Raw genomic sequence first — 13651 nt, forward strand, 5'->3', positions numbered from 1 at the left:
GACGATGTTGAACGACGACAGCAATAAAAAAAAACTAACCCGATGACTCAAGACCAGACAACTTTAGACGATGGCGAACGATCTCAAACGACAACGATGACGAGGAGGAGGAGAGTCCTGAAAGGAATTGAAGACTTGAAAACATAACCTTTAAATTATGCAGGACAGTGATGAAATTGATAAGGAAACATACACGCAAATTATTATTTTTCTAGTTCGTTTAGAGTTGTCGGAGGCTAAGCACTGGGCAAGGAGAGGGCAAGGTATGGTTGGGCAAGAGGTAGCAATATATATATATAAGGGCAATGAAGAGGGGGGTAATTTTGGTGTGAGAGAGAGAGGAGAACAAGGTATCCTGGGGCAAGAATCAAGGTTTGTTTGGGAAAGGGGGAGCATAGACGAGTTTGGGCAAGAGCAATACAAGAGGTGTTTTAAGGGCAGGCAAGGGGCAGTATGAAATTTTAATGTTAAGAAAAGATTAATCACAGGGCAATGAGAATCGTAAGGGCAATGGAGTGCGAAAAAGGGACCGTCAAATAGGCTAAGAGCAAGAGGGCAATCCAATGAAACCGAAATAAATGATAAAAGGGCAATAAGAGAAAAAAATAAGAATCATTAACATAAATATAAAGTCAAGGTGAAGTGTAGAGGGCAAGAGTACAAACATCTAAGGTTGTGAAAGGTGCAAGGCAAGAGGTGTTGAAAGGGAGGAAAGGGGGCAAGAGGGCAAGTCAGGAGGAAGTTCGCATGTTAGTAATGATCTGAGTCGTTAGAACTGGTAGTGAAGAGAGGCTCCTCATTGGTCCACTTCTCGTGTAAACATTAATATTTAATTCCCTACTGAGTATTTTATTACGGTTTTCCCTCGTATACAGCTGACCCCCCCTTCGATATATATTTTTTGTGTGCTTTTATTAATTTATTCTCTTTTTCTTTCTCTCTTTCTTTCCTCATTTCTTCCTTTATTTCTTTGTTTCTTTCACGGTGTCTTTTTACATAATTAATTCTACTTATTACCGTTTTACTTATGTTTTTATTATTATTATGTGCTTGACTTTTCCTTTGTTTTCTTAAATTTGTTGTTTCTTTTCGTTTAACTGTTTTGCTTTGTCCGTTCTTCTATTTTTTCTGCTGTTTTTATTGTTTTTCTTTTAGTTGGGAGGAAATAAGAGGGACAGGGGAGAAGAAAGAGGAGGAGGAATAGGGGATAGGAAAGGGAAGGACAAACAGAGGAGAAGGAAGGGAAGGAGGAACAGTGGAGAAGAAAGAGGAGGACGAACAGGGGAGAAGGAATAGAAGGAGGAAGAGAGGAGTAGGAGGATCAGGCGAGAAGGAAGAGGAGGAGGAGGAGGAGGAATAAGTCGTGGTGTTGCAATACCTCCCGCTGTCAATCACGGGTTGTGTTGCTCAAGGCGAGGTACTTATGGGTTCACCTTCAGCTTTGCATTGTTAATATTTCAATTTTGCCTCAGGTACTTGTCATGAACGAGAGTATGGTGACATGTTCATTGTGTTTAGTACTTGTCTTGTTTATCTACATGACCTGTATCTACATTGGATTTTTGTCTACATGACTTGTTTTTGTACAGGGGTTGTGTGTACATGCTTTAGTTGTTTACATGGGTTGTGTGTACATGGGTTAGCTCTCTACCTTTCCTATTATCTAAATTACATGTCGTAGTATCAGTCAAATTGCTTATTAATTACACCTTGCCATTTAATTACATTTATTAATGACACATTATTTACCTGTATAATACGTCTTAATTAATTCCTTTCATTTACAGTTTGTTCTATTACATGTTAGTTAATATATAATTATATATCTTATATTTCATTGTCTTGGTTACATTAATATCAACTTACAGTGAGTCAACATGCATCCTACAACCTGTATTGCAGGATAATTATCTTCTGTTTTTAAAGTGGAAATAAATACTTGGCAATTTAAAAAGAGTCACTGGCAGTAATAGATTTTGACTTACCTCCCGTTTTCTATGTATTTTTTTTTATTATGTTACTTGTGTTCAACAGTAACTAATGTAGTGTTTCTTTCTTTCAGGTGAGTCACTGTGTTACGTTCAGTAGGTATACCAAGACAACCACCCTGGACAACACATCACCACCAAGAAGTCACCCAGTGGACAAAATCCACCTCCTTATCTTTGTGGGTCGATGGGAAAGTTTTCTCCTTCCCCTCTGCATCTCTGAACCCAAGTTTCCTGAAAATATATACCACTAAAGTAACCCGAGATGTCAAGGCGTGTATAAATATATATCTATCAATATTATACATCTGTCATGTACTTTATAGCTGGGATACTTCACTGATATATAATGCACGTGAATGTGAATTATGCCGGATTGTTCTCTGATATATGAATGGTGATTAGAGGTGGGTTTTTTTTATATATATCATTATTATCTATTATATGCTGGTATATAGACTATTTTTTTATATGTTTGGCTGTGGTTCTTCGCACATACAGAATATATACTGTACCTGGGGGTGGTTGTATGAGGTTTTGGTATATATATTTATTGTGAGTTTGTAAATGGATGTATGCCAGGTATTTTTATTGATAGGTACTGTAGTGGTGTGAGTAGTCGGTTACTGGTATGATTGGTATGTAAACCCAACTATCTCTCCTGTCGCTTGTGGTAGCCGAGTTGACCGTCTCCATCTGGGGTAAATTAAGGTACGGTACTAAAAGTCGGAAAAATAGCGCCATAAGAGATCAGTTTATATGAGTGTGTCAGTGTGAGTGAGTATGTTGGTGTACGGTGAACTGCCACCCTTGATTGTCAACACGTGTGGAGTAGGTCGCTAATACTACCTGCTTAACTACTAAAACCACCTACTTATTTCCACAACCACTTCCACTACCTCCATCACCACCATCTCCATCATCACCACCACCACCACCTCTATCACCACCACCACCACCTTCCCCTCCCCTATCCTCGTCTTTTCACCTCCCTGTCATCATCTCGTCTCCCCACTCCCTGTTTACCTCATCTATCACTAGTACCTCTACCATCATCTACTCACCTGCCCCGTCACCTACTACCTCCTGTTGCTCTTACTACTACTATTGGTGATGTTTACACTACCACCACCTGCCTTCTCCACCGTGTCTTACTCCCTCACTACCATCTCTATCTCCGCATAACGTACTCCTTACCCACCACCACACACCACCGCCACCACACGCCACCATGCACTCCTCGCCCACTACCACCTCCACTCCCCTCCACCAGTCACTGCACCGCCCCGGTATTGAGTAGCTGCCAAGACGGCTCCACTTGGTGTGTTTAGTGGATTGTTTCCTACATCTTCCAGTGGGTAACATGAGCCCTCTAAGGCTGGCCATAGTACAGCCCCTGCCTCACCCACACCTCGGGGTATATCTTATATAATCTGATATTTTAGTATATTTTTTCTACGGCAAAATGCTTTAATGGTTCATGCATGCATATATTAATTTATTTAACTTATTAAACTAATTAATTTATATTTTGCATTGAGTGTGTGTATGACTTGTTGCTCAGATAGTACACTCTTAGGTTTGCTTGTGGAACAGTGCACCAGTATGCCGCCAAGGTAACCCACTACCTCATTAGTGTTAACCTGCCTCACTCAACTGTAGTAAAAGGTTTTTATGAATGGATAAAAATATATATTGTTGCTGTTATATCGGAGATGCGTCAGGGTCTTTAGTCTTAAGATTAAAGGTTATAACTGATTGTTGTATAAAGATAATTAAAATTTTATGTGGGTAAACGAACACAGAAAATAAATTGGTTAATATTATGACATGAGTGACTGTTAAGTTACCTGTCCAGGCTGGAAGATCGTGAGTTAACGAGGTAATATATAATGAGGGTGGGTGGGCGGCGGCGACCTGTCCTGCTCACTGAGGGTCCCGGGGATGCCTGAGGCAGCACCACACCTGGTCTACCGCAGGTGAAGCTCGTTATCCCGGAGTATGAAGGAGGTGTTGGGTGTTTATAGTGAACCTTAAGAAACCTGATTTTTATGGAGGAGCCGTTTTGTTTCGATCGATCAGCTGATATGTGTTTGATTGTTGGAGAGAGAGAGAGAGAGGTTTAGCAGGGAGGCGGGGCAGGTGAACGGGGAGGGAAGGAGGGAGGCGGGGCAGGTGAACGGGGAGGGAAGGAGGGAGGCGGGGCAGGTGAACGGGGAGGGAGGGAGGCGGGGCAGGTGTAAGCGGCATCACCAGCTTCGCGCCTGGACCAGTGGCGGGCGCCTCACCATCACACTTTGGCTACAAGTGTGTGTAAAACCCGCCACTCATTACAACGCCGCCGCCGTCGCCACAAGCATATCCATCTCTTCGTGTTATATTACTTTTGGGAGGTTAATGTGGCGGCGGGAGTGTAGCAACAAGTCTCTAATTTTCGCGATAATAATTATACTTCCCAGTGTGAGGCTCCGCTTACCTCGCCAATTGATATTTTATAGCGAGAAATGGAATCGGCAGGAAAATGTAAATGGAAATTTTTAAGGATCTTCTTTTGACGGGTAAATATGACGATTATATTGTCTCACTATTAGTATCATTCCGCTCAAATATATGTGATTCGGGTGTTGGGAAGACGAACTTCTGGGTTTGTGGCCAAGAGGAGGTTGTAGAGGTGGGAGTAATGAAGAGTTGTGACCGAAGCTGACTCAGGATGTCTCTCCCAACACCTACAATTAACACGTTCAAGTGTGTGTGAGAATAGTGGAAAGGCGCATTTAGAAAAACTACCAATGATGACCAAAGTTCCTGGATCCACCCCTCCCATCCACTCCATCGCCCACCCACCTCTACCGCTTACCCACCCCTACCGCTTACCCACCCCTACCACCTACCCACCCATCGCCCACCCACCCCTGAGCTCTTTAATTGAAAACTGAAAACTGTCGGGTGAGTTTTGCTGCCCCTCCGGATGACTGATTCGAGGTGTGACGAAGTGTATTATGCTGTCAAAATTATAAGCACGGAATTACCTGTGTGTATGGCAGGGGAATATTGAAGTCTTATCATCTCGTATTCTCTCTCTCTCTCTCTCTCTCTCTCTCTCTCACTCTCCTCACTCACTCCTCACTCCTCTCACTCACTCACTCCTCCTCTCTCTCTCTCTCTCTCTCTCTCTCTCTCTCTCTCTCTCTCTCTCTCTCTCTCTCGTTATTTGTTTGTGTTTTTCTTATATCAAGCGGAAGAAATAATAGAAAAAAGAACGCTCCTGATCGTCCAGTGGTGCACGGAACGCCTCCTTGTGAACGCTGCAATATGGGAAAACTCGTGTGAACGCTGAGTGAGAGTTTGCGGACTACCCAGCGGTCAGACCAACATACTCACCGACCCACCATTATGCAGCTCCATCCACCGCCACCCCCCCTTCCCCCTCTCTCTCTCTCTCTCCAACCCCCCAACCATCTTACCTCCCTCCCTCCCTCCCTCCTATTCTCAATCCCACTACTGCTACGTAAGTTAGAATTGCCTAGAGAATCAAGATGAGGGAGTGGACAGGAGGTTGAGGAGGGAGGGAGGGAGGGGTGGTAGTGGATGACATACAGTATAGGGATGTGCGCGTGAATAACGAGAGGGATGTTGTCAGGAGTAGAATGAGTTGGGTAAGCTAACTATCTGCGGATTTGTCTGTGTATGACTTGATGAAGGTTGTTAGCTAGAGGTTGTTAGCTCATGATTGTAGTGTGGACTCTCGGTTAGGTTATAGTGGTGGCGTGATTGTATAGGGGCGTGTATGATGTTGGCGTGGTTGTGTAGAGGCGTGTATGGTATTGGTGCGGTCGTGGGGGCGTGTGTGGTGTTGGCATGGTTGTGTAGGGGCGTGTATTGTGTTGGCGTGGTCGTAGGGGCGTGTATGATGTTGGCGTGGTTGTGTAGGGGCGTGTATGGTGCTGGTGTGGTCGTAGGGGCGTGTATGGTGTTGGCGTGGTCGTAGGGGCGTGTATGATGTTGGCGTGGTCGTAAGGGCGTGTACGGTGTTGGCGTGGTCGTAAAGGCGTGTACGGTGTTGGTATGGTCGTAGGGGCGTGTATAGTATATGGTATTGGCGTGGTCGTATGAGAGAGTACGGTGTTGGTGTGTTGGCGTGGATGTCGGGGTGAATATGGCAGTGTTAGCGGCGGCAGCGGTGGCGCGGATGTAGGGGTGTGTATATGGGGGTACTCTAAGCTGGTGGGGGGTGAAGGGAGGCAGGTTGTTGCCCCGGACGTGCAGCTGGGCTTTCCTCCTCCTTGTCCTCCTCTGCCAGTTGTAGATGACCGAGGCTTTATTTGATGAAGATGGCCCGTTCGCCTGTATGGTTGTGTTTGCCGGAGGGTGAGACGGGTGAGTGGGTGTGGGCAGGTGGGTGGTTTGTGTGGGAGGTTGGGTGGTTTGTGTGTGTGTGATTTATTTCTGTTGACGAGAGTGTATGGTTTGCGTGGGTAGATTGTTTGGATGGTTGTATAGGTGAGTGGTGTATAAAGAAGGTGCCTTGTGTGGGGGTATAGTGGCGTGTTGTAGGGTGAGCTTCTACTTCTCTGGGGTGATTGAGTCTAAGCTGGAGAAGACTTCGTGTATTAAGTATTTACGTGTGTGTGGGGGGGTAGTGTGAACGCTTAAGCAGACATGGATGGTTCTATAATGGTATGTATGTATGTATGTATGTATGTATGTATATGGGATCATTCACAAGTATACACATCAATAACAAACAAGATAATATAATGCATGAAGAGCGATATTCTTAGTTATTTTGTCAATACTTGATGAAAACTGTAAGCGATAAAGACATGAACTTAGAAAACGAAAGCTTAAACGATATGAACATTAGAAAACGGACGATTTCTAATATAAACATAGTAAAATAAAAGGGGGAAAGATCTAACCTGTTAACACTAGGAATCCCGATACCAATAAAAAAACAAAATGATAAAAATAATAAAAAAAACAAACTTTGAAGCATTGGGTTGATACTGTAATGTAATTCTCGGGTGTCTTGGAGTTTGAGGTATTACGGTACGTGTCAGAATTTCGGAGACTTTGAGTTTAAGGAAGTCCTGAGGAAGAGACAGTACCAGTCAGAATTTAAAGACTTTCGGTACGGAATTTGAGACTAAGGTAAGGTTTTAGGAGAAGGTATACACTTAAGGGGATTGGAATTTAAAGTCTTTCAATCGGAATAATTTTAAAGACTAGATTTTTTGTTAAACTTAGTTAAATCTGAAAATAATTTTAGGGGTAGATTACCAATACGATTAAGGTAGAGAGAGGGGACAGGAGGCGGAGGAGGAGGAGAAGAAAAGGGGGGTGGGGTGATGGGAAGAGGGGAGAGAGAGAGAGAGATAGAGAGAGAGAAGCGAGAAGCAACAGAATAAGATGTTCCATTAGCAAGGATAAAAGTTTTGACAGACGATAGCCCGTTAATTCCCCCCCCCCTTTTCCTCACACCTCCCTCCCTCTCCCACTCCCTACCACTCCCTACCCTCTCCCACTCACTCCCTACCCTCTCTCACTCCCCCCCCCCCACTCCCAATTTTCACGACGTTGAAGGTTGGGAAGTAAAAATAATAACGAATTGGCCGTGCACGCAATGGGGATAATTTAGCGGAATTGGCAATAATTCTTGTAAATCGCCAAAGAAAACATAGCCGGCAAATATGATAATGTCTGGCGTCTCTGCTGTCCCAACTTGTATGTCATTCGTATCCAACTTTCTGAGTATATTTTCTGAAAAGTTTTGGAGGGGAAATTCAATACTGCATGTTGCCCTGGGGAGTTTGTGTGTGTGTGTGTGTGTGTGTGTGTGTGTGTGTCATGCTGTGTGTGTGTGTGTGTGTGTATCGGTGTGTGTCATTGTGTGTGCGCGTTTTCTTTCGTTCACACACTGGAGTCTTTCTTCTCTCTTCATATTTCTTCCCTCTTTTTCTCCTTTTTCTTTCCTCTGGTTCACTTTCCTCTCTCTCTCTCTCTCTCCTCTCCTCTCTCGCAGATATTAAAATTAAGACGATTAAAAAACTAACCAAGGTGAAACGTTATGCAAATTTGCGATATCGTGCGATCAATTTATTCTTATCTAGAAGGAGAAGAGAAGGGAGGGAGGTAGAAGAGATAGAGAAAGGGGGAGAAGTGGGGAGGTTAGTCGATACCAAACTCGAGAAGGGGAGGGAGGACGTGGTAGTGATGGTTGTGCGTAGTAAGTTGTGGTGATGGTGGTGGTTGTTATGAGGTAGAATTGGTGGGGGTTATGTAGAGGTAGGGGTGGTGGGGGTTGTTGATGTAAGTAGTGGTCTACAAGTTAGTACTTTATATTAAGAAATTGTTCTCCTCTGGTCGTATCCTTATTATCTTCTCCTCCTCCTCCTATGTCTTCCTTCAGTCCTCCCTATTCTTCCTCTTCTAATCCTCCTTCTCTTCCCCTTCAGTCTTCTTTTTCCTCCTTCAGACCTCCATCTCGTTCAGTCCTCCTCCCTCTTCCCTCCTCCTCCTCCCTCCCCCTCCTCCTCCTCCCCCCCCCCTCCCCCCTCCCTCCCCCTCTCCCCCGTCACCTGCACCTACATCATCAAGGTGAAGGTAGGGAGTGACATTACATCCCGGCTGAACAAAAACTTGCCCATGGTAACTGAGAGAGGAACCAGGGTGCAGGCCTTACCCCTGGTTGGCCACACGCAAACCTCCTGCCCTTGGATTTTGTGGTCTTGGATTTGATGACCTTGAATTTTGTGTCCTTGGACTTTGACCATGGAGTATAATGCTATCCATTGGACTTGGTGGCAGTGGATTCAATGCCCTTTAGACTTGGATTTTGTGCTCTTGGAAATACACTTTTGGAGAATTACCTTTGAGGTGTATTATTATTATTATTATTATTATTATTATTATTATTATTATTATTATTATTATTATTATTATTATTATTATTATTTACCACCAATCCGTAGGTATTCTGGAAGTCTTGGTGGAGCAAAACAGTCAGGAAGCAGTTATTTGAAATTCGTTTCTGTGTCGTGAGGATTTCCAAAGATTTCTTCCACCTTCTCCCTCCCCCGACCCCATCCCTTACTCCTCCACCCACGCCCCCTTGAGTGCTTGTAGCGTCTGATCCTGCACGTCTTTCCCAGGGGAAGGGGTTGGGGAAGGATGAGGGGAGGGGATGGGGAAGGGGTGGAGAGGAGATGTCAGACAGCCACCACACTCGTTCACAATATCAAACCAACATGAACTTTTATCACTTTTGAGCACAGGTTATTGCTGCATTTGGAAGAGGGGGGAGGAGGAAGAGGTGGAGAAGAAGGAAGTAGGAGGAAAAGTGCGGGAGGAAGTAGAAAGAGAAGGACAAATGAGAAGGGGGGATGTAGAAGAAAGAACGAACTAGGGGGAAGGGGAAGAGTGTGTGTATAGAGAAGGGGTAGTCGGAGAAAGAGGAAAATAGGATTGAGGATAGAGAGGAGGAAAGAGATAATTCAAATACTAAATAAATACAAATTAAAGAAAATATTAAGGCTTTTGAGTTATTATGGTGATGAGAGAGAGAGAGAGAGAGAGAGAGAGAGAGAGAGAGAGAGAGAGAGAGAGAGAGAGTACAGGTAAGGCTGACAGGAGAAACACCCGCTTATGCAGATGATGGCTTATCAGTGTAATGTAGCCAGGGAGATGGTGGAGGTAGTGGTGGAGGAAGAGGTGGTTGTGGTGGAGGTAATGTGGTGTAGGAAGAGGTACTGGTGGTGGTGGTGGTAAGACGGTTGTGGTGGAGATGGTGGAGATAGTAGCTAAGAACGAAAGACGTGCAAAGAAAGAATTAAGAAGTAGTGAGAATAAAGGGAGAAGAAGAGGGAGGGAAGAAGCAAGGGAGATGTTGAAGGTTGAATCACAAAGACTTAAGGGAGGTTATCTAGCACAACACAGGGAATCACGGCTCCTCACACAGACCCGCACGCACACAGTATTAGAATAAGATGCTTTTGAGTGGTGGTGGGGGGGGGGGGCAGGTATGATGGTCTGTGTATATTGTGTAAAGGTACGTGGAACTTAGGAAGGCGTGTTTGTAATAGTCCAAGGTGTGATACTGTGTGTGTGTGTGTGTGTGTGTGTGTGTGTGTGTGTGTGTGTGTGTGTGTGTGTGTGTGTGTGTGTAGAGGTCAAGGTGCGATAGTGTGCGTGGTGTTAGTGTGAGAGTGTGTCTTGGGCAAGGTGCGGTGTTGTTCGTGCGGTGTGTGAAGAGGTGTGAGAGTGTGAAAGGCAAGGTGTGACAGGCATTTATCACCACATCATTACCATACCTTGAGGAGGGAGTGGCTTAACACTTTCTACATGTGTCCCTCAGCCAGACCTTAAGATATATAACTAACTATATGTGAGTTAAGATACCACCTTTATGACCCTCGTAACGTAGAAATTACCTCGCCTTAGTCGATTGTCTCAGGTGTTTTAACAACTGCCGAGGCCCCTAGCACCGTGTGATGGATACATACAGCTGTAATGCCTTCATAATATAGTACTATCACCTTATGGACATTCATATACTGTACCTTACACGTTTATTTGTACTCAGGTGGGGAAGTCTTAGTTAAATTATTATTTTTTTAAATATTGGAGATGGTTAAAAAAAGACGAAAGGATTGTTATTTTTTTCACTGGTACTGCACACCCGAGATGCCGGACGCACGTGAAAAAAAGCTGACTACAGTAGTGAAATTAGACACAATGACAAGAAGCTGTGCAACCCAAGAGGGAGGAGAATAAACGTAACAAAAGGTTTAAAGAAGATTTGCCATTGTAGTAGAACAATCGTCAAGAGGTTTACTCAGGCTCTTCAGTGTATCAGTGTGCGCAGGCGCTGTTTGACTCTGGGTGCATCGGTTCTCGTCCGCGCTACACCCACCCACCTCTCTTGGATTTCCAAACGTTCTTACGGTAATATTTTCTCTCTTGATGAGGATATAAGAATGCATCGAACCGATTCACTTGTGCCTTGACGTAACTATCGCGGTCAAATTGGCATCATAACTTAACTAAGGCTAAAGTAACTAGATCTTACATTATCTCCAAGCAAGAGAAGGACCAATCTACCGTAAGAATATTTGTGAAACGAGTTTAGACGTTTTACATATATATATATATATATATATATATATATATATATATATATATATATATATATATATATTATTTTTACCATACTACGAGGTTTTACAGAGTTCTCATGAAGATCACTCCATAGTCCAAACTGTCTCCCGAGTGTTCCAGCGTCCGGATTATCCAAGATTCTTACGTTAAAATTTTCCCTTGAGTGAAAAGGTAAGAATTTGTCTTAACTCGTTCACTAAAGCAACAACAAACAAGATGGAGGCCAAGGTCAAGTCCGTAATGCATTTTCTCATCCCTTGTTACTCGGGTAAAAATGACTTATAGTTTGGAGAAAAACTTGACGTAAGACTTTAATGATCTGACCGAAACCTGAAGATCATTTACTCTAAAGTCTAAATAACAGTTTGTGTCCTTAAGTAGATTAACGGTATTAACCCTTATTAGTATTTGTTGTTATTATTATGAAGTCTCGGTACTCGTATTATCTGAAGCTCCTGTACCCCTGCCTCTACTGTTCTTTGTGGAGCAAGAGAATTTATGTAATGTACCTGTACTGTTGTTTCCCTAATTTTACCTGTACTGTTGTTGCTGAATTACGAAAATTTCCTAATTGTGCCTTCACTGTTATTTCTGAATTACGTAAACGTCCCCGGTCTTTACCCGTAATATGTTTTTTTCTGAATTGTGAAAATTTACCTTATTATCCCTTTACCTACTTTTCTGAACTTCGAAAACTTCCCGAATATTTCTAAATTGTCAAAAATATCTGTACTTATGTTGTAGTTTCTACCTGTACTCACATCGATGTCTTTGAACGAATTAAAGTGAAATGAAATGAGGAATCATAACAGCAAATCCTGACAACCCGACATTTTGCTCACGCACAGCCAGCCATTTGTACCAATAACCCCGGGTCGTGTGGTAAACATCTGCCACAGAGACTGAGCTTGTTGCCTTTGGTGGTTAAAACTTGTTATTACTAAGGGTACATGGTCTCTTTTTTTATTTTTTACTCAAAGTACGACGAGCACAAACTATGTTGAGTTTAAAGATAAGTTTTGATCGAGAAAAAGTGTTGTGTGGTACGCTGTGTGTGGTGGTGTGGTACGCTGTGTGGTGGTGGTGTGGTACGCTGTGTGGTGGTGGTGTGGTACGCTGTGTGGTGGTGTGGTACGCTGTGTGGTGTGGTGTGGTGCGTTGTGTGGTGGTGGTGTGGTACGCTGTGTGGTGGTGTGTGGTACGCTGTGTGTGGTGGTGTGGTGCGTTTGTGTGGTGGTGAGGTACGCTGTGTGTGGTGGTGTGGTATGCTGTGTGGTGGTGGTGTGGTACGCTGTGTGGTGGTGGTGTGGTGCCTTTGTGTGGTGGTGGTGTGGTACGCTGTGTGGTGGTGGTGTGTGCTGTGTGGTGGTGTGGTGCGTTGTGTGGTGGTGAGGTACGCTGTGTGTGGTGGTGTGGTATGCTGTGTGTGGTGGTGTGGTACGCAGTATATTGTGGTGTGGAGAGAGATGGGTAAGATAGAAAGTTAGAGAGAGTAGAGGGAAAGTGATGGTAAGGTTGATCACCAAAGTCTTTCCCAATCTTACGTATTTCTTATCTCGGTTGGGGATCACCTGAAGATTAGGCACCCCAGCTTATTTCACCTGAATATTAACCACCCTGACGCTTACTTAACCTAACACCCCCCCTGCAGATAGCGTTACGATGGTTAATCTTAAGGTGAAATAAGCTGGGGTCCCTAAGCTTTACGTGAGTTTCTTCCTGTTAACTGACCACCTGGAGGGAGGAGTTATTGACTCGACCTGTCTGTGTTTTAAATGAATATCGATGAAAATAAAATAATTTGACAGATTTTCAAGTAATTTCCGAATTGGAGTGGGGGGGGGTGATGTCAAGCCGTGAATGAGATGATTTGATTCTGGAGAAAGTTAGGTTCAAGAGAGTCAAGATGACAAAATCAAAAGGTCACAGTGGGTTGTCAATTTGGCTAGCATATCAATCAGGAAAAAAAAGTTCAAAATAAAATACAACTGTTCCATTTCTCTCTCTCTCTCTCTCTCTCTCTCTCTCTCTCTCTCTCTCTCTCTCTCCAAAACATCACTCAACCCCTCCCCCACCTTACCCAGAACACCTCTCCAATTTCTCTGGCTCCCTCTCCTCCACTCCCCTTCCCACCCCAAAACATCCCTCTCTACAGTATATCTCCCCTCCCCTCTTCTCCCCTCCCCAAAACATCCCTCTCAATCTCTCCCCTCGCTCTCCCTTCCACCGTGGGAATTTTAAGCATCTAATGGAACAGACACCTGCACAGATGAGATGGTTGGCGTCACACCTGTGGGCTCTCCCCTCTGTCCTCCCCTCTTCTCTCCCCTCGGCGGCCGTGGGGAAAGACTGACCGGGGAATTTATCTATTCTAGGTGGTGGGGTGCCAGAGAAGGGGGTTTTAATAGCCATAGAGACGGTCGCTAATAGCTTGGTGGTGGCGAGTGGGGATGGTGAGTGGTGTTGAGTGGGGATGGTGAGTAGTGGTGGTGGTTGATGAGTGGGGT

This window comes from Homarus americanus, unplaced genomic scaffold (genome assembly GCF_018991925.1).
Source record: "Homarus americanus isolate GMGI-L3 unplaced genomic scaffold, GMGI_Hamer_2.0 scaffold29373, whole genome shotgun sequence".
NCBI classification, from domain to species: Eukaryota; Metazoa; Arthropoda; class Malacostraca; order Decapoda; family Nephropidae; genus Homarus; species Homarus americanus.